Raw genomic sequence first — 26,158 nt, forward strand, 5'->3', positions numbered from 1 at the left:
TCAAGTGATCCGCCCACCTCAGCCTCCCAAAGTACTGAGATTAGAGGCGTGAGCCACCATGTCTGGCCCTAAAAAACTTAAGAGAACTGTTTTTCATTTTTGTAAGTTTCTTTGGCCTAAGAGGCAACTGGGAACTGGTAACTACTACTGCATTCAGTTTGTTGTCATGTATTGTTTTGATTGAAGCATATGAAGAAAATCCAGCCACATACGGATATGTAGTTAGAAAAGGAAGGAGTATAAATAATTACAGATATTCTTTGGTCCTACATCAAAATATGACAAGGGAGAGTTAAAAAAAAAAAAGTTCCTTTTTTAATTTAAATTGAGACAGGATCTCACTATGTTGCATAGACTGGTCTTGAACTCCTGGGCTTCAAGTAAGTGATCATTGTGTCTCGGCCTCCCCGAAGTGTTGGGATTACAGGCGTGAGCCACTGCACCCAGCTACAAGTGGTAGGTTTTTTGCAGATGTGCAGGGGTGGGGGCTTACTGGTAAAGACCGGGAAACCACCTGCTGGACAGATTCTAAAAGAGCTGTAACACCAAGTTAGTGGTGTTTTTTTAAAGGCTAGTTTCATTGTGGAATCTGAAATATCAGTGAATTTTTTTTGTACTTGTTACAAAAAAAAAAATACATTGATTCTCTTATACTTGGAAAGGATCTTTATCCACGAGGATTGGGAGGCTGTCAAAGCTTATTGGTAATAGATAGAAGCTTTTCAAAATACTAGTTTTTACTTTAAAGCTCAAATTTAGTCATTTGGCAACAAATACTTCAGGAAAATAGTTTTACCTGAAGTGACAGACTCATTTTATTCCTTTTTGAGAAAATATCTGCCAGATACTCAGGCTTTTAAGTGACTACATTTTGCTTGTAGTTCCTTCAGGTAGAAACGGTGCGTAAGTGGTTCGTCTTGCACCTCAAACAACTGCACAGTGCTTTTTGTGCAGACAGCCGGGATAGGTAGCAGAAGTGCTTTATGCATACTTCCCTTTTCTTCATATAGATCATAAAAGGATGTATACTCAAGGGTTGAGATTAGGGCTTTTTTTTTTTTTTGAGACGGAGTCTCGCTCTGTCACCCGGGCTGGAGTGCAGTGGCCGGATCTCAGCTCACTGCAAGCTCCGCCTCCCGGGTTCCCGCCATTCTCCTGCCTCAGCCTCCTGAGTAGCTGGGACTACAGGCGCCGCCACCTCGCCCCGCTAGTTTTTTGTACTTTTTAGTAGAGACGGGGTTTCACCGTGTTAGCCAGGATGGTCTCGATCTCCTGACCTCGTGATCCGCCCGTCTCGGCCTCCCAAAGTGCTGAGATTACAGGCTTGAGCCACCGCGCCCGGCCAAGATTAGGGCATTTTTAAACAGTTTGCATAATTCTTCACTGCAAATGCCAGCGAAGAATACAGTGACTACTAGTACAGTTCAGTGCCACTGTGTTGCTTCATGCTAAGGACCAGCAGCTTTACTCATCATTGCTTTTGCTCTATCAGTGCAAATACAACACAGCAGAAAAGGCAAATAACATCTTAGTGTTATTAGGAAAATAGTCTTAACTTCTTAGACTTCCTGAAAGTGTGTCAGGGATTCCTTTTTTTTTTTTTTTTTTTTTTTTTTCTTTTTTTTTTTGAGGCGGAGTCTTCACTCTGTCCCCCAGGCTGGAGTGCAGTGGCACCATCTCGGCTCACTGCAAGCTCCGCCTCCCGGGTTCGCGCCATTCTCCTGCCTCAGCCTCCCGAGTAGCTGGGACTACAGGCGCCGCCACCGCGCCCGGCTAATTTTTTGTATTTTTAGTAGAGACGGGGTTTCACCTTGTTAGCCAGGATGGTCTCGATCTCCTGACCTCGTGATCCGCCCACCTCGGCCTCCCAAAGTGCAGGGATTACAGGCGTGAGCCACCGCGCCCGGCCAGGGATTCCTTATACCATACTTTGAGAATGGCTGCTCCACTCTAATGTGTGGTTTGAAATTAGATCAAGTGACTGGGTGTAATGGCTCATGCCTTTAGTCCCAGAACTTTGGGAGGCTGAGGTGGCCACGTCGATCACTTGAGGCCGGGAGTTTGAGACCAGTCTGGCCAATAGAGTTAAACCACCCCCCGTCTCTACTAAAAATACAAAAAGTGATCCGGGTGTGGTAGTGCATGCCTGTGGTCCCAGCTACTTAGGAGGCTGAGGCACGAGAATCTCTTGAGCCTGGGAGGCGGAGGTTTGCAGTGACCCAAGATTGCACCACTGCACTCCAGCCAGGGCGACAGAGTGAGACTCTCTAAAAAAAAAAAAAAAAAAAAAGAAAAGGGGAAAAAAAAGTATCACGTATATACATATATATACACACACACACATATATATATATATATATTCTTTTTTTTTCTTTTTTTGAGATGGAGTCTCGCTCTGTCACCCAGGCTGGAGTGCAATGGTGCGATCTCGGCTCACTGCAAGCTCTGCCTCCCGGATTCACACCATTCTCCTGCCTCAGCCTCCTGAGTAGCTGGGACTACAGGCACCCGCCAGCACACCCAGCTAATTTTTTGTATGTTTAGTAGAGATGGAGTTTCACTGTGTTAGCCAGGATGGTTTGGATCTCCTGACCTCATGATCCACCTGCCTTGGCCTCCCAAAGTGCTGGGATTACAGGCGTGAACCACCGTGCGTGGTCTGTATCAGGTATTCTTGAAAATATGTATTTAGGCCGGGCGCGGTGGCTCAAGCCTGTAGTCCCAGCACTTTGGGAGGCCGAGACGGGCGGATCACGAGGTCAGGAGATCGAAACCATCCTGGCTAACATGGTGAAACCCCGTCTCTACTAAAAAATACAAAAAAAATAGCCGGGCGAGGTGGCGGGCGCCTGTAGTCCCAGCTACTCGGGAGGCTGAGGCAGGAGAATGGCGTAAACCCGGGAGGCGGAGCTTGCAGTGAGCTGAGATCGGGCCACTGCACTCCAGCCTGGGTGACAGAGCGAGACTCCGTCTCAAAAAAAAAAAAAAAAAAGAAAATATGTATTTACATAATAACAAGAGCAAGTGAGGATTTTATGCAATTCCATGGCATATTAGCCTCAATAGGGAAGTCAATATGGAGAAAAAAAAAAAAAAGATAATCGGTATAGAGAAGCAAATGAAAAAATGCCAGAAATTCTAAATAAAAAGAAGAAAAATCTAAGTGTATGAAAGATAAAATATTGCCAGGTGTGATGTCTCAGTCTTGTAATCCCAGCACTTTGGGAAACTGCAGCCCGGAGGACTGCTTGAGCCCAGGAGTTCAAGACCAGTCTGGGTGGCTGGATGCAGTGGCTCACGCCTATAATTCCAGCACTTTGGGAGGCCAAAGTGGGCAGATCACTTGAGGTCAGGAGTTCAAGACCAGCCTGGCCAACATGGTAAAACCCCATCTCTACCAAAAATACAAAAAAAATTAGCCGGGTGTGGTGTTGTGTGCCTGTGGTCCCAGCTACTCAGGAGGCTGAGGCACGAGAATCGTTTGAACGTAGGAGGTGGAGGCTGTACTGAGCCGAGATCAGGTCACTGCACTCCAGCCTGGGTGATAGAATGAGACTCCACCTCAGAAAACAAAACAAAACAAAACAAAAAAACCAGCCTGGGCAACATAGTGAGACCCCATCTCTACAAAAAATAAAAAATTAGCCAAATGTGATGGTGCATGCCTGTAGTCCCAGCTACTTGGGAGGCTGAGGTGGGAGGATTGCTTGAGCCTAGTGAGCCGCAGTGAGCTGTGATTGTGCTACTGCCCTCCAGCCTGGGCAACAGAGTGAGACCCTCTCTCTAAAATGTATTTTTAAAAAGATAAAGCATTTAGAATAAATAGTTAAGGACTGCTGAAAACAAATAGACATGAGCAGGATGAATCTATTTTTAGATAGATTCTAAAATCTGAAAAACCGCATCACCATGCGGTTTGACCATGTTGGGCAGGCTGGTCTTGAACTCCTGACCTCAAGTGATCCTCCTGCCTCAGCCTCCCAAAGTGCTAGGATTACAGGCGTGAGCTACCACGCCTGGCACCAGGTGAGGCATTTTTGATGGAATTCCTCAGAAGTGATACTGCTTTCAGTGCATCTCATCTAGAGGCACATAGTGCTTATTGATTTTTGTTCCAGTAGTGGTGGTAACTTTGACCAATTGGTTAAGTAGTGTCTGCCAGGTTTCTTCAGGATAAAGTTACTTTTTTTTCCCCTCCTAATAAGAACTTTGTGGGGAGATATTTTGAGACAATGTAAAGATTATGTCTCTCATAATACTGTCACTAATTTTAGCAAACCCATTGATGATTCTTGTCAGCAGCTGTCACTGCTACTATAGTGGCTGTCAAATGGTGGTGGCTTTCTACTTCTGTTTTTTCTACATTTATTATTTGTTTTTTATTTTGTTCAAGACAGAGTCTTGCTCTGTCGCCCAGGCAGCAGTGCAGTGGTGCTATCTCGGCTCACTGCCACTTCTGCCTCCTGGACTCAAGTGATCCTCCTGCGTCCCAAATAGCTGGGATTACAGGTGCCTGCCACCATGCCCAGCTAATTTTTTGTATTTTTAGTAGAGATGAGGTTTCGTCATGTTGGCCAGGCTGGTCTCAAACTCCTGACTTCAGGTAATCCACCCACCTTGGTCTCCCATAGTGCTGGGATTACACGTGTGAGCCACCACGCTGGGCGTCTACACTTACTATTTGGAATAAACTTTACTTTCCCCAATTTACTTTATTTTAATATTAGACTCATGGAATCTTACTGCATAGATTATAACATGTTACAGTTGTTATTTTATTGCTCGGACTGTGGAAATGAGGTTTTCCAAAGGCAAGTGTATTAACATGGTGGTGGTATTCTGAAGGCAGTGATTCAGCACAGATGGAAAGATGATTATGACCATCTAATGTCCAAAGATTATGATCATCTAATTTCAAAGATGAAATCTTTGCTTGTGCTTCATTTTATTTTTTCTTTTAATTTGTTTTGTGCTTCATTTTAGACGAGCAGCTTTATACTTACTACAGACTTATCTACCTAAATGTAATAAATCTAATACTTTCTGGGGATATCTTACAACTAGTGAAAGTAAGGTCATTCGTTGTTCATATACATGATGCATTGCCTTAAATTCAGATACTGCCCTCTACTTAAACATAACTATTATATGTTGTATATGTCATTTATGGTCATTGTTAATCACCTGCAGGTTATTTTTTCCATACCAGTCTAACTTTAGCTCATGATCATGCATTTTTCCCCAGTCTCTTGCATTTTGATGTGCTATCTATAACAATATTGGTAAAGCATTGTTATACCCTTCTTCAGCGTTCCTATCTATTCTTAGGTCTCTTGATGAATAATGTACATACCGAAACAAATCTAATGGAATCTTAAGCTGTTTTCTGTATACAAAAAGCACTCACAGGAACTAAGTAAAAGCAGTTTTACTTAGTTATACTAAGTAATACTATATACTGTATACAAAATACCCATAGGAACTAAGTAATAGTTATACTGTATACAAAACACCCACAGGAACTAAGTAAAAGTAGTTTTTTCTAAATTAATTAAAAAGCTTGGAAGGTTTTAGAAAAATAGTGCACGTGGCAAAATTTAAATAATTTATTTTTCTCCTTCCTTAAATGCAGCTACTGTGCAGTTTATTGTGTTCCTTTAGGGAACATTTGCATGTATATGTGAGCATCTATGAATGTATGCTTTTTTTAATAAAAAATACAACTTAGCGCCACAGCTTACTGTTTTATTTGTTGTTTTTAGAGATAGGGTCTCACTCTGCCACCCAGGCTGGAATGTAGCGGTATGAACATAGCTCAGTGCAGCCTCTAAATTCTGGGCTGAAGTGATCCTTCCACCTCAGCCTCCTGAGGAGCTGAGACCACACCTGGTTAATTGTTTCCTTTTTAAATTTTTAGTAGAGATGGTAACTCTATGTTGTTCAAACGGGTCTCCAGCTCCTGCTTCAAGTGATCCTCCTGCTTCGGCCTCAGATTGCTGGGATTACCGGCATGAGCCACTGAACCCAAATACCTCACTGTTTCAAAAAGCAATTTTTTTTTTTTTTTTTTTTAAAGACAGAGTCTTGCTCTGTCACCCAGGCTGGAGTGCAGTGGTGCAATCTGAACTCACAGCAACCTCCACCTCCCAGGTTCAAGTGATTCTCATGCCTCAGCCTCCCAGGTAGCTGGGATTACCAGCACCCACTACCACGCTCAGCTACTTTTTGTATTTTTTAGTAGAGATGGGGGTTTTACCATGATGGCCAGGGTGGTCTTGAACTCCTGGCCTCAAGTGATATGTTCGCTTTGGCCTCCCAGAGTGCTGGGATTACAGGTGTGAGCCACCGCACCTGACCTAAAAAGCAATTTTAAAGGTTCTTTGGAAGGTGGGATAGGGAATAATTACAGTAATGTGATATGTTAAATACTATTAAAATAGTGGACTTGATTTAGGAGTATATTCACCCATATGTGGGCCAATAATACATTGTAACATATTTAAATATCTTGTCATTGATAGGATATTAATAATATCTTAGGTTTCATTATTAGTGCTTGTTAAAGATTTTTCTGATTTTCAGGAAACTCCAGCATGTGGTTTACCCCAATTACGATGGAAAGAAGAAATGTGTTGTGCAACGTTTAACCAAAAATAAAAAAAGAACAAAACCCCTAAACCTCTGAAAACCTCAGAGCAGTCTTTTTAAATAGCATATGCATGACACATTGTATTAACTGGAACATGTTCAGTGCTCTAAATTTAATTCTAATGGTGTCGTGTTTTGTTTTTTTTTTTTGACGAAGTCTCCCTCTGTTTCCCAGGCAGGAGTGCAGTGGCGCGATCTTGGCTCACTGCAACCTCCGCCTCCCGGGTTCAAGTGATTCTTCTGCCTCAGCCTCCCGAGTAGCTGGGATTACAGGCGTGTGCCACCATGCCTGGCTAATTTTCTGTATTTTTAGTAGAGACGGGGTTTCACCATGTTAGCCAGGATGGTCTCAATCTCGTGACCTCGTGATCTGCCCTCCTTGGCCTCCCAAAGTGCTGAAATTATAGGCGTGAGCCACTGCGCCCAGCCCAGAAAATCTTGCATATTTTATTTTTTATTTTTGCTTATTATTATTATGTTTTTTGAGATGGAGTCTCACTCTGTAGCCCAGGCTGGAGTGCACTGGTGCCACCTCGGCTCACGGTAACCTCTGCCTTCCAGGTTCAAGAGATTCGCCCGCCTCAGCTTCCTGAGTAGCTGTGATTACAGGTGCCTGCCACCACACCTGGCTAATTTTTGTGTTTTCAGTATAGATGGGGTTTCACAATGTTGGCCAGGCTGGTCAACATGGCGAAACCCTGTCTCTACTAAAAAATACAAAAATAGGCCAGGCGCAATGGCTTATGCCTATAATCCCAGCATTTTGGGAGGCCGAGGCAGGTGGATCACCTGAGGTTGGGAGTTCGAGACCAGCCTGATGAACATGAAGAAACCCTGTCTCTACTAAAAGTACAAAATGACCTGGGAGTGGTGGCGCATGCCTGTAATCCCAGCTACTCAGGAGGCTGAGGCAGGAGAATCGCCGGAACCCGGGAGGCGGAGTTTGCAGTAAGCCGAGATGGCACCACTGCACTCCAGCCTGGGTGACAGAGCAAGGCACTGTCTCAAAAATAATAATAATAATAATAATAATCACTGTAATGTTTAAATATGTAGATCTGAGTGATATATTTTACTTTTGGTTGTGGATGATTTGTGTTTCAGTATTAATATTTAACTTTTTCAAAATAAGCTTAATGCCAGTATAATTTAAGATACTGAAATTTCACAAAACTGCTTCCAAATGGTTTGATTAAACATAAAATTCTAGTTACCTGGTTTTATAGTACATTTTAATTTGGTTTACATACTGCCACCATAAATCTCTGAATTTATCAAAGGACTAGATGGACATTTTAGTAAAATAACATCAAAACATCTAAAATGAATATTTATAAATTAAAATTGAAACTATAACTCCTTAAAATCTAGAGATTGGTCTCTGCAAAGTCTGAGTATGTTATTTCTTGTTATTTTAAAAATGAAGGAAACAGGCTGGGCTCGGTGGCTCAAGCTTGTAATCCCAGCTGGGAGGCCGAAATGGGTGGATCACCTGAAGTAAGGAGTTTGAGACCAGCCTGACCAACATGGCGAAACCCTGTCTCTACTGAAAATACAAAAATTAGCCGGGCGTGGTAGTGGGCACCTGTAATCCCAGCTTCTTGGGAGGCTGAGGCAGGATAATTGCTTGAACCTGGGAGACGATGGTTGCACTGAGCTGAGATCAGGCCAGTGTACTCCAGCCTGGGCGACAGCAAGACTCCATCTTAAAAAAAAAAAAAAAAAAAAAAGGAATGTTATTCTATATTATTGACTTTGCATAAAACCTAAGATGACATTAATCTGTACACAACTGATAAATCTGCCTTAAGGGATTACAATTTAACGTTGTTGATGTTTGCAGTTTGATTTCTATTGCTTATTTGAAGTTTCATTTTCTTTCAACTTATGTTTTGAGCCCTGCCAATGACATCCATTATGCCCAGGTGCTAGGGAGACAGAAAAGCATTAACTTACAATTTTAAAAGAGAAAAATTAACTTTTTAAAAAATTTGCTTGAGACCGAGTTTCACTCTTGTTGCCCAGGCTGGAGTGCAATGACACAATCTTGGCTCACTGCAACCTCTGCCTCCTGGGTTCAAGTGATTCTCATCCCTCAGCCTCCCGAGTAGCTGGGATTACAGGCATGCGCTACCACGCCCAGCTAATATTTTTGTATTTTTAGTACAGACGGGGTTTCTCCATGTTGGCCATGCTGGTCTCGAACTCCTGACCTCAGGTGATCCACCCGCCTCTGCCTCCCAGAGTGTTGGGATTACAGGTGTGAGCCACCCCACCCAGCCAGAAAAATTAACATTTTATAGTACTTATTCAATTTAAAAACAGCTTTATGTGAATGATACAAGTATAATATTTTTAACCACTGTCATAATTGGCAGTCACTTTAAATGCTTAGCTGGACTGAGTTTTCACACTCTGATTAGGTAATTTCTGGAAGAGGTGGGAGCAGTTAAGGTTCTGCAAGTCTTTTTTTTGTTTTTTCCCTAAATCTACAGAATTTTAACATGTGTGTCTTTTTTTTTTTTTTTTTTAAGAGACGGAGTCTCACTCTTGTCCCCAGGCTGGAGTGCAGTGGCGTGATCTTGGCTCACTGCAACCTCTGCCTCCCAGGTTCAAGCGATTCTCTTGCCTCAGCCTCCCAAGTAGCTGGGACTACAGGCGCACACCACCAAGCCCAGCTAATTTTTCTATTTTTAGTAGAGATGGGGTTTCACTATATTGGCCAGGATGGTCTCGATCTCTTGACCTCGTGATCCGGCCACCTTGGCCTCCCAAAGTGCTGGGATTACAGGTGTGAGCCACCCTTGCCTGGTCTTAACGTATGTGTCTTTATTTTTTGTAGAGATGTGATCTCACTGTATTGCCCAGGCTGGTCTTGAACTCCTGGCCTCAAGCGATCCTCCCACCTTAAGATGTGTGTCTTGTTAGGAGTAAATCAGATCTGGTGGTTTTGATGCTATTTATTCAGTCTCATAACTGTCATGACTCTGAATATACAGGCTCTTGAAATGGTAGACCAAAAAATACTTCCAGTATATTACTTCCTATTCTTTTCTGCTAGTAGGATTTTTGCAACTAATTTTTTAGTTATTTATGTATTTAAAGCCTTCCCAAGTCCCAGGATACCTAAAGTTGTAAACATAGAGGTAATTAACTAAATGATGTCTGATAGATAAATCTATATAGGAGGGATTCATAATCCCAAATGCTTGTAACTGATATTGTATTCTTGTGTTCAAGGTTTAATCGTCAGTAGAGTAGGCTTAAATTTGTGTATGTATATGATGTGGGACCTCTTAGAAAAAAGCTAAAACTTTGACTTAGGTCCTTCTGTAGCCCTAGTAGAGCCTGTGTAAAAATAAAAATGACCTGATACGTGGACAGGTGGCTGGTGGTTAGGGGTGTGTTGGAGTCCTGGTGTGCCGCTCCCCCAGTAGACAGTCTGTCCGGATAGCTTATGTTTGCGCTTGTTTCTACTAGTCTGTTGCAGGCAGTTATTAAAGTACTTGGCTGTGTAACACATTTTTAAAGCTTACGCATTTCCAAAACACTGATTTCAACATTTTTACAAGGTGTTAAGGCCCATCCCACTGAAGTGTAATACCTTATATAGATTGTTAAAAACAGATTTAATCTATGATGTTTTTTCAAATTATAAAGCTTTGTTTTGAAACAGAATCTCTCTCTGTTGCCCAGGCTGGAGTGCAGTGGCATGATCTTGGCTCACTGCACCTGCAACCTCTGCCTCCTGGGTTGAAGTGATTCTCTCGTCTCAGCCTCCCTAGTAACTGGGATTAAGGGCACGCGCCACCATGCCCAGCTAATTTTTTTTTTTATTTTTTGGAATAACTAAAAAATTCCTGCTCTGTTGCCTAGGCTGGAGTGCGGTGGCACGATCTCGGCTCACTGCAACCTCTGCCTCCTGGGTTCAAGCGATTCTTCTGCCTCAGCCTCCTGAGTAGCTGGGACTACAGGTGTGTGCCACCACGCCCAGCTAATTTTTTGTATTTTTAGTAGAGATGGGGTTTCACCGTGTTAGCCAGGATGGTCTCGATCTCCTGACCTCGTGATCTGCCCACCTCGGCCTCCCAAAGTGCTGGGATTACAGGTGTGAGCCACCGTGCTCAACCACTAATTGTAAAGCTTTTAAAAAAGAGCTAGAAGGTTTGGCAGAGAGGAAAGGGCCGTTGTAAATTTTTGTGGTTCTGTTATAGAGAAAGCCCGAGGGCAGATAGGTATGCTCTGGGTACTATTGAGTGTGGGTATTATGCAAAGGTGAGAGCCATTTGTTTCTATCTTTGGTGCTTGGTGCCCCCACCCACCCAAGTTTCTTTGTTTATGTTAAACATTTTGGCCAATTATATCAGCGTTGGAAGGGAGACCAAGAGTTTCTTCCTTTGAGAGACTTGTATCCTCTGTGAGATTGGTTGGTTATGTGTTAAGTCATAGGGGTAGTGTGTGTTGTGTAATCACACTGATTATAAGCATGATATCACAACCTACATTATCATAGGGCACAGAGTTTAAACATGTCACTTTTTATTTTATTTTTTTATTTTGAGGCAAGATCTCTGTCCCCAGGCTGGAGTGCAGTGGTGGTATCATAGCTCACTGCAGCCTCAAACTCCTGGGCTTAAGGGATTCTCTTGCCTCAGCCTTCCTGAGTAGCTGGGACTACAGGTGCATGCCACTGTGTCCAGCTAATTTTTAAAGTTTTTGTAGAGATGAGGTCTCATTTTGTTGCCCAGGCTGGTCTTTAGCTCCTGGACTGAAGTGATTCTACTTCAACCTCCCAAAATATTAAGACTACAGGTGTCAGACACGTGCCTGGCCTAAACATGTAACTTTTTAAATTGAAATTGGAAAATATGTAACATTTTTAACAGCTATAATGGTGGAAAGGAGAATCATTGAATTTTTTTTTTTTTTTTTTTGAGACAGAGTCTCGCTGTCTCCGAGGCTGGAGTGCAGTGGCTGGATTTCAGCTCACTACAAGCTCCGCCTCCCAGGTTCACGCCATTCTCCTGCCTCAGTTTCCCAAGTAACTGGGACTACAGGTGCCCACCCCCACGCCCGGCTAATTTTTTGTATTTTTAGTAGAGATGGGGTTTCACTGTGTTAGCCAGGATGGTCTCGATCTCCTGACCTGGTGATCCGCCCACCTCGACCTCCCAAAGTGCTGGGATTACAGGTGTGAGCCACCCCGCCCAGCCGAATCATTGAATTTTCTTAGCATCTCAGTCTTACGAGTTTGTTAAGTAGATTTTTTTTTTTTTTTTTTTGAGACAGAGTCTGGCTCTGTCGCCCAGGCTGGAGTGCAGTGGCCGGATCTCAGCTCACTGCAAGCTCCGCCTTCCGGGTTCACGCCATTCTCCCGCCTCAGCCTCCCGAGTAGCTGGGACCACAGGCGCCCGCCACCTCGCCCGGCTAATTTTTTGTATTTTTTAGTAGAGACGGGGTTTCACCGTGTTAGCCAGCATGGTCTCGATCTCCTGACCTCATGATCCGCCCATCTCGGCCTCCCAAAGTGCTGGGATTACAGGCTTGAGCCACCGCGCCCGGCCTGTTAAGTAGATTTTACCATTATTTTTACTGGAAATCTGTCATCTTTTCTGAGAATGTAATTTAACTGGAAGTGTGACATAATTACTGAAGTTTTAAAGGACCACAACTAGGGTTATTATAACTAAATTTATTTAACTAAACTTTTAAAGATTATTTTATCAGCTTAACAACCATTATAAGCATGTGGGGTCCTTGAAATGACTTCCCAGTAGAAAGGAATTTAAAAAATTTTTAAAAATAGAATCAGGGTCTTGCTAAGTTACCCAGGCTGGTCAAAGGGAACTTCTTGAAACATCATATGCACTGAATCTTTTATTGTCAGTTAGTGTACTTATTTGGCTTATTTATCTTAGATGGTGGCTGAGGTTGGATATTTGCCTTGAAATGATCTATGTTGATGTGACCTTTATAAAATTTGTATGTGGTCCAGTGTAGTGGCTTGGTGGTTCATGCCCATAATTCCAGCACTTTGGGAAGGCCGAGGGGGCAGATTACTTAAGCTCAGGAATTCAAGACCAACCTGGCCAACATGGAGAAACCTTGTCTGTACGAAAAATACAGAAATTAGCCAGACATGGTGGTGGGTGCCTGTAATCTCAGCTACTTGGGAGACTGAGACAGGAGAATCACTTGAACCTGGGAGGTGGAGGTTGCAGTGAGCTGAGATGGTGGCACTGCACTTCAGTCTGGGCAACAGAGTGAGACTGTGTCTCAAAAAAATTAAAATTTGAAAGTAAGTTAGATAATTTCTAGTGTTTCCCCCAGGAGATTGGGATTCATGTTGTTATTATATTGAACAATTTTCCTGAATATCTGTGTAAGTGGGTTTTATTTACACAGAAGCCAGATAGTGTACCTCTAAGATAAAGGTAGACGTAGCATGGACATTGGAGGTGTGAGTTTGAATTTGGCTGTTCGTTGACTTGCTTTTTGACTTTGGTTAAAATAATCCTTTGAGGCTATTTCCTTAATCTGTAAAATGGGAGTCTTAAATTGACCTCACTTGTTTGGTTAAGGGTACAGTGGAAATGGATTTCAAGTACTTGGTATGGCTTTACCCATAAGGAGTCACTGAATAGTTTTTTACTTTTGTTCTCAATATTGGTGAAATTTTAAAGTTTATTGTTAAATTGCAGTTGTGGCAGAAATAATCTGGAAATGATTAAGCTTCCTGTATGTTAATGACTTTGTTTTGCTGGCTAAAAGATGTAACTTTTCATTTACAGCAGCTCTTCTGCTTTCATCAGAATTGGCATAAATGTGAATTGTGCAGAATTGTCTTAATGTAACAAAGGATTACATTTAAGTGAATGGTCCAGATTGTTTGTTTGTTTGTTTTATTTTTGAGACCAAGTCTTGCTCTTGTCCCCTAGGCTGGAGTGCGATGGCGCGATCTCGGCTCACTGCAACCTCCGCCTCCCGGGTTCAAGAGATTCTCCTGCCTCGACCCCCTGAGTAGCTGGGATTACAGGTGCCTGCCACCATGCCTGGCTAGTTTTGGTATTTTTAATAGAGACGGGGTTTCATCATGTTGGCCAGGCTGGTCTCGAACTCCTGACCTCAGGTGATCCACGTGCCTCTGCCTCGAAAAGTGCTGGGATTACAGGCATGAGCCACCACGCCTGGCAGATAATTTTATTAATATACATTAAGTTATATAACAAACTTTAGAAAGTATCCTATATTTGCTTTTCTGTTTTTTTTTTTTTTTTTTTTTGAGACAGAGTCTGGCTCTATTGCCCAGGCTGGAGTGCAGTCACGCGATCTAGGCTCACTGCAGCCTCTGCCTCCTGGGTTCAAGCAATTCTCCTGCCTCAGCCTCCTAAATAGCTGGGACTACAGGTGCACACCACCACCATGCCTGGCTAATTTTTGCATTTTTAGTAGAGACAGGGTTGCACCCAGTTGGCCAGGCTGGTCTTGAACTCCTGACCTCAGGTAATCCACCCACCTCAGCCCCCCAAAGTGCTGGGATTACAGATGTGAGCCACTGGGCCTGGCCAATGTCCTATATTTGAAGTTATACTGTAGTTATTGCAGCAAAATGAATCCAAATGTACTCTCCTAGGCAAAGGAAGGAGATTTAACACTGTCTAATGCAACAATCTTAAAAAAATTCTAGTTTTTTTGCGGTATAGGAAGTGCTTATGTCATCTCAGATTTTGTGCATGGCAAATATTTAACATCTCTTTACTACCAGATAGTCATATAAAGTTAAATTATATTTTTCTCTTAAAACTTCCTTCTTGGTACTAACAAGCCCAGAGTTTGATTTTAATGGAATTTAACATTTGTATAGATTATGACTTCTAAATTTAAGAGAGTAGGGAAAAACAGTGGAAATTTTAAAAGTACCACAGTGGGGATAATGGTATAATAAATCTTCCTATACTGATCACTTAACTTCAAGAATCACCAAATGATGACTGGCTTTGGTTCGTCTCTGTGCCTCAATGCCACACCTCCCCAAATTATTTCAAAACAAATTGAAGATAGCAAGCTTTTTACATTCCTAATTCTTCAGCATGTATCTCTAAAAGACAGACTTTTAAAAAGCATAGACAATATCATTACATATTTAAAAACATGACACTAACTCACTGATATTAAATATTGCAGTTTTCCTGATTAGTTTTTTCCATTGTATTTGAATTGGGATTTAAAGAAGTTTCTTCCATTATGATTGGTTGATAGGTTTTAAGTTTGTTTTCTTAATGTCAAGGATTCCCCCCTCCTTTTTTCACTTTGAAATTTATTTGTTAAAAAATTTAGATGTTGGCCGGGCATGGTGGCTCACGCCTGTGATCCCAGTACTTTGGGAGGCCGAGGTGGGTGGATCACTTGAGGTCAGGAATTCCAGACCAACCTGGCCAACATGGTAAAACCCCATCTCTACTAAAACTACAATATTAGCTGGGCATGGTGGCACATACCTGTAATTCCAGTGACTCTAGAGGCTGAGGCACAAGAATCTCTTGAACCTGGGAAGTGGAGGTTGCAGTGACCTGAGATCACACCGCTGCCCTCCAGCCTGGGTTACAGAGTGAGACTGTCTCAAAAAAAAAAAAAAAGGCCAGGCGCTGTGGCTCACGCCTGTAATCCCAGCACTTTGGAAGGCTGAGGCAGACGGATCACGAGGTCAGTGCCATCCTAGCCAACATGGTGAAACCTCGTCTCTACTAAAAATACAAAAAAAATTAGCTGGGCGTGGTCGTGGGCTCCTGTAATCCCAGCTACTCGGGAGGCTGAAGCAGGAGAATCGCTTGAACCCAGGAGGCAGAGGTTGCGGTGAGCTGAGATCATGCCCCTGTACTCCAGCCTGGGCGGCAGAGCGAGACTAAAAAAAAAAAGAAAAATACAAAACAAAAAAACCTTAGATGTTTGTGCTGGAGAGTTTCCCAGGTCTGGATGTTGCTGACAGTATTTTTGTGGTATAATTTTATGTGTAATTCTGTTCTCAGAGGACACAATAGGTCTAGAGACTTCATCATTTTCAGGATTTTTTTTTTTTGAGACAGTCTTGCTCTGTCGCCTGGTCTGGAGTGCAATGGCGCGATCTCAGTTCACTGCAACCTCTGCCTCCCGGATTCAGGTGATTCTTCTGCCTCAGCCTCCCGAATAGCTGGGACTACAGGCACCCGCCACCACGCCTGGCTAATTTTTGTACCTTTAGTAGAGACGGGGTTTCACCATGTTAGCCAGATTGGTCTCATCTCCTGACCTCGTGATCCGCCTGCCTCCGCCTCCCAAAGTGCTGGGATTATAGGCATGAGCCACCACACCCGGCCCATTTTCAGGATTTTTGTGTTTAATTGGCAAACATGTCATAGGTGAGAAACGGGAAGATTTTAATACTTTGTCCAAGGTTTTATTCATTCAAGGAAATGATGGATTAATGTGACTGAGTTCAAATTTGGGAAAATATTGATATAGATGGGGAAGCATGTTGCACTTAAGTGGAGGGTTTTTTTTAACTTGTTTGTCCTTAAGTGTAGTAAACATACCTATTCTATCTTACTAGAAGGAAAAAGAGCTTAGTAAGCAGGAACAATTTGCTACTATCGGAGACTGGTAATGTATTATTGCATTTGCATTATGCTTTCTGCTAGGAGAAGGGTTATCTACAAAGCCTAGTAAAATTATATCTTGGGAGAAAAGAAAGGATTGAGTTACCTAGGATGAGGAATGTCAGGCAGAAATATTTCGATCAAACTTGTCAACCTCTTTTGTTTTCTTGATACATTGGAGTTCTCAGAGTGCATGAAACTGAGAATTCTCATACTTAATGAGTTTCTTGTGCACGATTATTTGCTTCTTTTCTTTTTTTTTTTTTTTTTTTTGAGACGGGGTCTGGCTCTGTCACCCAGGCTGGAGTGCAGTGTCCGGATCTCAGCTCACTGCAAGCTCCGCCTCCTGGGTTCACGCCATTCTCCTGCCTCAGCCTCCCGAGTAGCTGGGACTACAGGCACCCGCCACCTCACCCGGCTAGTTTTTTGTATTTTTTTTAGTAGAGACGGGGTTTCACCGGGTTCGCCAGGATGGTCTCGATCTCCTGACCTTGTGATCCGCCCGTCTCGGCCTCCCAAAGTGCTGGGATTACAGGCGTGAGCCACCGCGCCCGGCCTATTTGCTTATTTTCTTTGCCTACTTGTAGAAAACATTAAAAATGGAAATATAAACAAGTCTGGCTGTATAACTCCACCTCTGGGAAACAGTCTTCAAGCTTTCAGGTGATGAGATTATTATAGTTTCTAAAGTTGATGAGAAGATGGTATAATTTGATAATGATCAACTGCAACTTTCCCACAAACAAAAACAAATCCAAGGATCTGCCTTGTCTAAGAACCACATCCACTTAGCAGTAATATGAAATAAAAACTGTTAATGTATACATAACCCGTATTCAAAATACGGCAGTTTTAAAAGTTTAGTAATCTTAAAACACCTCTTCTTGCAGGTACAGTTCACTTAGCGACGCTCACTTTTATGTGGAAAATAAGTATTCCATATAAAACTTTTTCTTCTTTTTTTTTAATTTAATTTTTCCAGACAGAGTCTCACTCTGTCGCCCAGGCTGGAATGCAGTGGCACAATCTTGTCTCACTGTAACCTCTGCCTTCCAGGTTCAAGCGATTCTCCTGCGCCAGCCTCCCAAGTAGCTGGGATTACAGGCACATGCCACCATGATGCCCGGCTAATTTTTGTATTTTTAACAGAGATGGGTTTCGCCATGTTGGCCAGACTGGTCTTGAACTCTTGACCTCAGATGATCCTCCCGTGTCGGCCTCCCAAAGTGCTGGGATTGTAGTCATGAGCCACTGCGCCTGGCCTAAAACTTTTTCTTGATTGTTCTTCAAATTCCCTTGACAAACAAATTAAATTTAATCAATTAGTTTTAGATAAGCTCTGTTCAATAGAAATACATGAACTAAATATATATGATTTTAACCTTTTAGTAGCCACAATAAGTAAAACAAAGGCCCAGTGTGGTGATGTGTGCCTGTGTTCTAGCTGACTGGGAGGCCGAGGTGGGAGAATTGCTTGAGCCCAGGAGGTTGAGGCTGCAGTGAGCTATGGTCGTGCCACTAGAGTTTGGGCGAGAGAGCAAAACCCTCTCTCAAAAAAAAAAAAAAATTGTTATTATATACAACCTAATATATCTAAAATGTAACAGTATAATAAATTGTTAAGAAATTTTGCTTTTTTTGGTATTGAATCTTTAGCATGTGTATGTATTTTATCCTTACAGAACAATTCAATTCAGACTAGCCACATTGCAAGTAGTTAGACACATGTGGCTAGTGACTTCTTTATTGGACAGAGCAGTTTAAGATGTACGGTTTCTAAAATCACTTTTTAAAAATATCTTGTTGCTGGAAAAAAAGTAATGATATTTATAAAGCTAGTTTTAGCTTATGGAAAAATATGGGAATAATTAATTTTCAATGTGACACAAGCATATTAGAGGTTTTATACCAAGTTCTTTATTCCCTTGTTACCACTGTAATTTTTAAGGAAGATATGTGCAATTTACTATATTGTGTTAATATTAAGACTTTTGAAAGAGCTATGCATTTAGGTCATACAGGCAATGAGGCTTTTGTTTAAATAATAACTGTTGAACTGCGTGTTTCTGTGGTTTTAATACTGGTGGTGACTTTTTAGTTTAAAGGCACATTTACAGACTTGGGCGCAAGGGCTCATGCCTATGATCCTAGCAGTTTGGTAGGCTGAGGCAAGTGGATTGCTTGAGCCCAGGAGTTCAAAACCAATCTCGGCAACATGGTGAAACCGCAGGTCTACGAAAAATACAAAAATTAGCTGGGTGTGATGCATGCCTGTAGTCCCAGCTACTCAAGGGGCTGAGGCAGGAGGCTTGCATGAACCTCGGAGGTTGAGGCTGTAATGAGCAGAGATCATGCCATTTGCACTCCAGTCTGAGCAACAGAGTGAGACCTGGTCTCCAAAAATAATAATAATAATAATAATTTTAAAAAATTAAAAAATTAAGCACATTTAGTTAAAATCTCCGTTTGAAGACTATAAAAATCTTCGATTTAGGGATCAAGGATTAGTTTGTGCCCTGTTTTTTTGTTTTTTTCCTGTTTGACATTCTATATGAAGATGTGTATGCCCTTCTAGTAGTCACATTAAGAAGTAAAACAAAGGCCCAGTGTGGTGATGTGTACCTGTATCAATTATCTTTCGAACAGTGTTAGGTTTTCCTAACTTGCACATATCCTAAGGAGTGTAAAAACTTTGACTATGTTTCTTCAAAGAACATTTAATCTTCTAAAAGAAATACATGGCAGTGTGTAAATGCAAGCAAACAATAGTAGTAAGAGAGTATGTAGAAAAACATTGAGTCTTTTTTGGACTCTTCCAGTGCATACCCATGGCGTCAGTCAAATTTTCATCCATGCACGTCTGGCTGTCAGACTTTTCTATATAGATGGAGATAAGATGTGCAAATGTAAAAGATAAAATATACCTCTGTTTTAGTTAACAGGACTAAAACATAGCTGTTACCATGGAGATCTGGGAGCTGGGGATGATGGAAAAAACCATGTTTAGATTCTCACTTAGAACTGTGATGTTAAAAGACTTTGTTCCCTTGCTCATTGTTTAAGTAATATTGAATAATTGCCTGAGATGAGCTAAGCAATCTGCTAACCAATGGAATATGCAACAGTGAATGAAGCAAATAATTTTGCCTTTGAGGCTTGCCCTGTTAACTATACCACAGTGGCCACCAATCCATGAGAGAGAGAGAGAGAGAGAGAATGTGTGTGTGTGTGTGTGTGTGTGTGTGTGTGTGTGGCCAAGTTCCCCTGCCCCACCCCCAGAAATTATGATTTAAGTCTGTGTTGCGGCCCTGCAATCTGCATTTCAGTTCCTTGTGTTGATTCTAACATAGGTGGTTCTCAGACCATACTTGAAGGACATCTCTTTACTTTTACAGTGTAGGGGACCTTGTACTTAATCTTTTTTTTGTTTTTTCCCTTCCTTCCTCCATCCACTATTTAGTTCACTAGAATCTGGCATTCTTTTTAACTGTTGCGGTAAGTATGCTTTTCTTTAGAGTACCTGTGACGCTCTGTCAATTCACTAGATGCAATTCCATCTTTCATAGGGATTTTTGACCTGGGTCTACCTGTGTTATTCCTAAGTCATGTTTCCTCCTTTCCACTTTTACAGATATTTATTTAAGACTGACCTAAAGTATCTAGTTTCTTCTGCTATATAAAATCTATAGGAATTTTATATGGGGAGGGAGAACCGATGTCACAGAGCTAGTTAGAACTGTTGGAATCTAGAATTGTTTTCCTCTTGGTTTCATTCTGATATTATACTGCTGGCTAGAAATAATAGCTTATTTTCCCCTCAACAACTAGTAAAGTTCATTTTATAAAACACAAGGCTGGAAGAAATGGAAAACTGCCGATGATTCTACCAGCCAGGTCTCATCATGGTCAGTATCTTAATGCTCTCCCTTCCTTATTTCTGTTAATGTTCATGTGTATGTACAGATACGTACATTTTGTTCCTGGTTGGAATGTTCTTTTTGTGATAAAAACACATATTTTAAAATGAGATCATATTCCATGTTCTCTTTTAGTGATGCACTTTTTTCAGTGAATAGTGTCACAGGCACATGTCCTCATTAAATATTCTTTCATATTTATAATGTCTCCATGAGATTTCATTCTGTGTGTTGTAATTGAATCCCTTGTTCCTGGACCTCTAGGTTCTTCCTAGTTCTCCCTATTTACAGACAGCTAAGCCTTTGAGCATGTTACAACTTAACCTGAGGAAATGATGTAAGAGAGATAATTCTTGAGTTAGAGGATAAGACACTGCCAAGTCAGCAATGAGGCATAGTTATGCCAGTTGACACTTAGACCAGGAATATAAGACTGATCATTTTCCCAAGTATTTACTTGGAGTACAGTATTAAACTTCTTGAAAATTGAGGTTGACCTTTTAAAGAGCTAATTCTTAACTGCATAAACCAAGAAAGAATACGTGTAATTACAATATAGCCATATTGAAATTAGCCAGGCTGAATGAAGTCCTCTTTGGACATAGGTTCAGTTCAGCACAGCTAGAATGAAAATTTGCAGCCAGTACAGAGTGCCACCAAGTGGCGGGTTGGAAAGCCTGCACTAGACTGCTTTGAGCCACAAGGCTTGGCTTTTTACGTGAAAATGCCAGTCCAAATCCGAGCCTTGTGTTCCAGTTTTTTTGCATAAGAAATAAGGCAGCTGGGCGTGGTGGCTCCCACCTGTAATCCCAGCACTTTGGGAGGCCGAGGCGGGCGGATCACGAGGTCAGGAGTTTGAGACCAGCCTGGCCAGCATGGTGAAACCCCGTCTCTACTAAAAATACAAAAAATTGGCTGGACATTGGTGGCGTGCACCTGTAATCCCAGCTACTGGGGAAGCTGAGGCAGGAGAATTGCTTGAACCTGGGAGGTGGAGGTTGCCGTGAGCCGATATCGCACCACTGCACTCCAGCCTGGGCAACAGAGTGAGATTCCATCTCAAAAAAAAAAAAAAAAAAAAAAAAAAAAAAACGCAAAGAACATGTTACAAGTTAGACTTAGTTTTCTCCTCCTATCATCAGCTGGTGTTAGCAGCATTATATCAGTATCTGTCTTATAAAGTAGGAAAGCAGTGATTCCCACTTGATTTGTATGTAAGTGTTGATAGAAGGAAAGGGCTGAGACAGAGCCTTTTCCAGAGGAATAAGATAAAGGTGCATCCAGGACTTACAGGTAATTTGGATGAAAGGTTGCAGGTCTAATACAGTTTTGTGTCTTGCATTGGGACTTGATACGACTAGCTTCAGAAGTACCTGAAGTGCCTGTGTATATAATCTTTATAATACCTTGAGGCAACTAAGTAGTTGTGTTTTCCTCATAGTTGCCTTACCTCTCTTCTTCTTTTCTTGGTATTAATATGTCAGCTTGTCCACTTAATTTCAATATTGAGTTGCCAAATGTAAGTTATGGTGGTTTAAAGCTAAGGTGTAAAGGGAAAATATTGCTTAGGATTAGCATATATTTTTATCTTTTGAATTTAATATGCAATCTGTACTTTTTTCTGAAGTTATTTGATATGGTTATGCTATTGGTTGGATTATAAGTGAAATCAGTAAGACCGAATAGAGTATGGTTAGGAGGATAGAATCTGGGGCCAGAATGCTCAACTATATATTCTGATCCTGCCACACAGTAGCTGTGTGTGTATTCAGACAAATTAAATTACTTCTGCCTTTGTTTCCTAATCTGTAAAATGCAGACTCTGAGGGCTAAATGAGATAATAAACATAAAGCACTTTTTTTTTTGTTCTTCTGTCTTTTGTCAGAGTTTTTAGTGGAAGAAAATATGCAAATATAAGAGACTTTCTGAGAAATTCTAGTCATCCAAAATTTGAGTTGGAAATAATCAGTATGAATGCATGGTTTATTTTCTTTCCAAGTGTATTTTCTAGCTCTGGCTTGGAAGCATGACCAATCTAATAACGATGAGCGCCTCTAGTGACCAGATTGTAGTCTCTCTGTACTTTTTCTGACTAAAAGGGATCAAGGATCCATGTTGATAAGGCCAATTAAAGACAGGGACAAGAAACATACAAGCTAGACCTAGAATATCACACCATAACAGAAAGCAGAAGTATTCACAAATATTATTGGAGTAACATCAAAAGATGAAGGAGCCAGCGTGAAGAGGCCGTTTTGTTGGCCAAAGATGGGACAATTTGAGCATCTAAAAAGATTGATACAAGCAAAATATTTATGACTCTGAATTAATAATGATACTGAAGGAATGAAATATTTGGTTGTCTTTGGGCAATGTCAGGGCCCTAACACATTATTCTGAAAAATTTGAAATAATGTCTTTGGACTCCTTTTTTTTTTTTTTTTTTCCTAAAAAACAGAAAAAGAGGTTTGCTCTGTTGCCCAGGCTGGAGTGCAGTGGCACAGTCATAGCTTACTGTAGCCTCACAACCTCTTGAGCCCAAGCAGTCTTCCCACCTCAGCCTCCCAAGTAGCTGGGACTACAGGCACGTACCACCATGCCCATTAATTTTTAAATATATATATGTAAATATATATATATTTTTTCTTTTATACAGCATCAAAGATAAGCCAATAAATTTTTTTTTTTTTTTTGAGATGGAGTCTCACTCTGTCACCCAGGCTGGAGTGCAGTGGTGCGATACTAGCTCACTGCAACCTCTGCCTTCCGAGTTCAAGCGATTCTCCTGCCTCAGCCTCCCGAGTAGGTGGTACTATAGGCACGTGCCACCATGCTTGGCTAATTTTTTGTATCTTTTAGTAGAGATGGGATTTCACGGTGTTAGCCAGGATGGTCTCAATCTCCTGACCTTGTGATCCGCCTGCCTTGGCCTTCCAAAGTGCTGGGATTACAGGCATGAGCCACTGCTCCCAGCCTTTTTTTTAAATTTATTTTTGAGATGGAGTCTCACTCTGTGTCTAAGGCTGGAGTGCAGTGGCACGATCTTGGCTCACTGCAACCTCTACCTCCTGGGTTCAAGTGATCCTCCTGCTTCAGCCTCCTGAGTAGCTGGGATTACAGGTGCATACCACCACACCTGGTTGTTTTTGTTTATTTGTTTTTTGTTTTTTTTTTGAGAGGGAGTCTCGCTCTGTCACCCAGGCTGGAGTGCATTGGTGCGATCTCAGTTCACTACAACCTCCGCCTCCTGGGTTCAAGCAATTCTCTGCGTCAGCCTCCTGAGTAGCTGGGATTACAGATGCCCACCACCACGCCCAGCTAATTTTTTGTATTTTTAGTAGAGATGGGATTTCACCATCTTGGCCAGGCTGGTCTTGAACTCCTGACCTCATGAACCACCCTCCTCAGCCTCCCAAAGTGCTGGGATTACAGGCGTGAGCCACTGTGCCTAGCCTAATTTTTGTGTTTTTAGTAGAGATGGGGTTTCGCCATGTTGGCCAGGCTGGTCTTGAACTCTGGACCGCAGGTGATCTGCCTGCCTCTGCCTCCCAAAGTGTTGGGATTACAGGTATGAGCCACCACACCCGGCAAAATTTTTTAGTTTTTAATTTTTTTGTAGAGACGAAGTCTCACTGTGTTGCCCAGGCTGGTCTCTAACTCCTGGCTTCAAGCGATCCTCCCACCTTGGTCTCCCAAAGTGCTGGGATTAGAGATGTGAGCCACTGTGCCCAGCCTGGACTCCTCTTTAAGCAGAGATTGAGACAGGGATTTGCCAAAGTTGGTTTATTTTAGAGATAATTTCAAGAAGAAGTGAGGGAAGGGGGAGAATGAATTGGGGAGTTAGGAAAAGCCAATGATAGGTACTTTATTGAGTTTCCTGCAGGGAAATGGGATCTCCAAGAAATTCGCAGAATACCTCCCAGGTTTATCTATCTGAAAAATTGGAGCTCCCTGCCCCCACCCTCATACACCTACATTTATAAATTTTTTTTTGTTTTTTGTTTTTTGAGACGGAGCCTCACTCTGTCGCCCAGGCTGGAGTGCAGTGGCTCAATCTCGGCTCACTGCAAGCTCCACTTCCCGGGTTCACGCCATTCTCCTGCCTCAGCCTTCCAAGTAGCTGGGACTACAGGCGCCCGCCACCACGCCCAGCTAATTTTTTGTATTTTTAGTAGAGATGGGGTTTCACCATGTTAGCCAGAATGGTCTCAATCTCCTGACCTCGTGATCTGCCCGCCTTGGCCTCCCAAAGTGCTGGGATTATAGACGTGAGCCACCTTGCCCAGCCTATGCATGTTCTTAAGGATTTTCTCTGTCCAGTGTTTCTGGGCTGCTCCTGTACTCTAGAGGCTTTGGAGAAAGCCCTGAGATAAAGAAGCAGCCTTGTGTAAGGTGTGTGCTTACGGGTGGAAAGAAGTGAGACAACTGAAATGTGTGTGGGATTGATTGTCCACCACAGCGATGAGTCAGGTGATGTGGTAAGAAGCACAAAACCATCTGCTGCAGAAGGGAAAGAATAAAGTATCCTGTCTTTACTGCACTTAGTATGCTTCAGAGCATCCAAATACTTGATGAGGGACACTTGTTCTTTATAGAATAACTCTGGCTAAAAAACACAGAAGGCATGATAGAATGAGAAAATCATGATTTTTCAACCTTGAATGAAATAATGGATTTAGGCAGTGATCACTAGTAGCTGCCAACATCATAGAAAGACATCAGAGGTAACAACTCCCATGGAAGTACAGAACACTCCCTATGGAATATTGCCTCTCCCAAACACGAAACGAGAAACCAAGTTGAGCCTTTGGATCTAACTACAACTTTATAGGGAACAGAGGAATGTATTAAACACTATTACAGGAGTGTCACTAGCAAACTCCAGACAGTGAGAAACTAGAGGACAAGGGACAGCATTTTAGGTTTTTTATCCAAATAAGTTGCAAGAAAAAGGGCAACATTTAGGTTATAAGACTAGAGTCATAATCAACCAAATGCCACATATAGATCTTAATCTGAATACTGATTTGAACATACCAGTTGTTAAGAAAGATATTTTTTTTTTTTTTTTTTCTTTTTTTTTTTTTTTCTTTTTTTTTTGAGGCGGAGTCTCGCTCTGCCGCCCAGGCTGGAGTGCAGTGGCCGGATCTCAGCTCACTGCAAGCTCCGCCTCCCGGGTTCACGCCATTCTCCTGCCTCAGCCTCCCGAGCAGCTGGGACTACAGGCGCCCGCCACCTCGCCCGGCTAGTTTTCTGTCTTTTTTTAGTAGAGACGGGGTTTCACCGTGTCAGCCAGGATGGTCTCGATCTCCTGACCTCGTGATCCGCCCGTCTCGGCCTCCCAAAGTGCTGGGATTACAGGCTTGAGCCACCGCGCCCGGCCAAGAAAGATATTTTTTAATCAGGAAAATTTGAGTACTGACTAGATAGTATTAAGTTTCGCTCATTAAATTTTACCCCCCCGACCATTTCTGGCAATTTTGGCCTTTTTTTTTTTGAGACAGAGTTTTGCTTTTATTGCCCAGGCTGGAGTACAATGGCACAGTCTCAGCTTGCTGCAACGTCTGAGTTCAAGCAGTTCTCCTGTCTCAGCGCCCCCAGGTAGCTGGGATTACAGGCCTGTGCCACCACACCTGGCTAATTTTTGTATTTTCGGTACGGACTGGTTTTCACGATGTTGGCCAGGCTGGTCTCGAACTCCTGACCTCAGGTGATCTGCCTGCCTCGGCATCCCAAAGTGCTGGGATTACAGGCGCAAGCCACTGCACCCAGCCAATTTTGGTCTTTTTTGAAGACTGCTAGCAGCATTTTGTCTACTTTTTAAAAGTCAAGGTTTTTTTGTTTGTTTTTTGAGATAGGGTCTTACCCTGTTGCCCAGGCTGGAATGCAGTGGCACCGCTACCACTCACTGCAACCTTGACCTCCCTAGGGCTTAGTCGATCCTCCTGCCTCAGTCTCCC

At 42.2% G+C, this 26,158-nt stretch overlaps 1 protein-coding gene and 1 non-coding gene across 4 annotated transcripts in view; one reads left to right on the top strand and one right to left on the bottom strand.

Moving 5' to 3' along the window:
- Positions 1–26,158, top strand: part of IGF2BP3 (insulin like growth factor 2 mRNA binding protein 3) — a 156,262-nt gene that overhangs the window by 20,062 nt on the left and 110,042 nt on the right. The window lies entirely within an intron of this gene.
- Positions 484–548, bottom strand: LOC112621918. The gene has a single exon (XR_003118844.1). It is a non-coding gene; the product is annotated as a U7 small nuclear RNA (small nuclear RNA).

This window comes from Theropithecus gelada, chromosome 3, assembly GCF_003255815.1.
Source record: "Theropithecus gelada isolate Dixy chromosome 3, Tgel_1.0, whole genome shotgun sequence".
Lineage (NCBI taxonomy): Eukaryota > Metazoa > Chordata > Mammalia > Primates > Cercopithecidae > Theropithecus > Theropithecus gelada.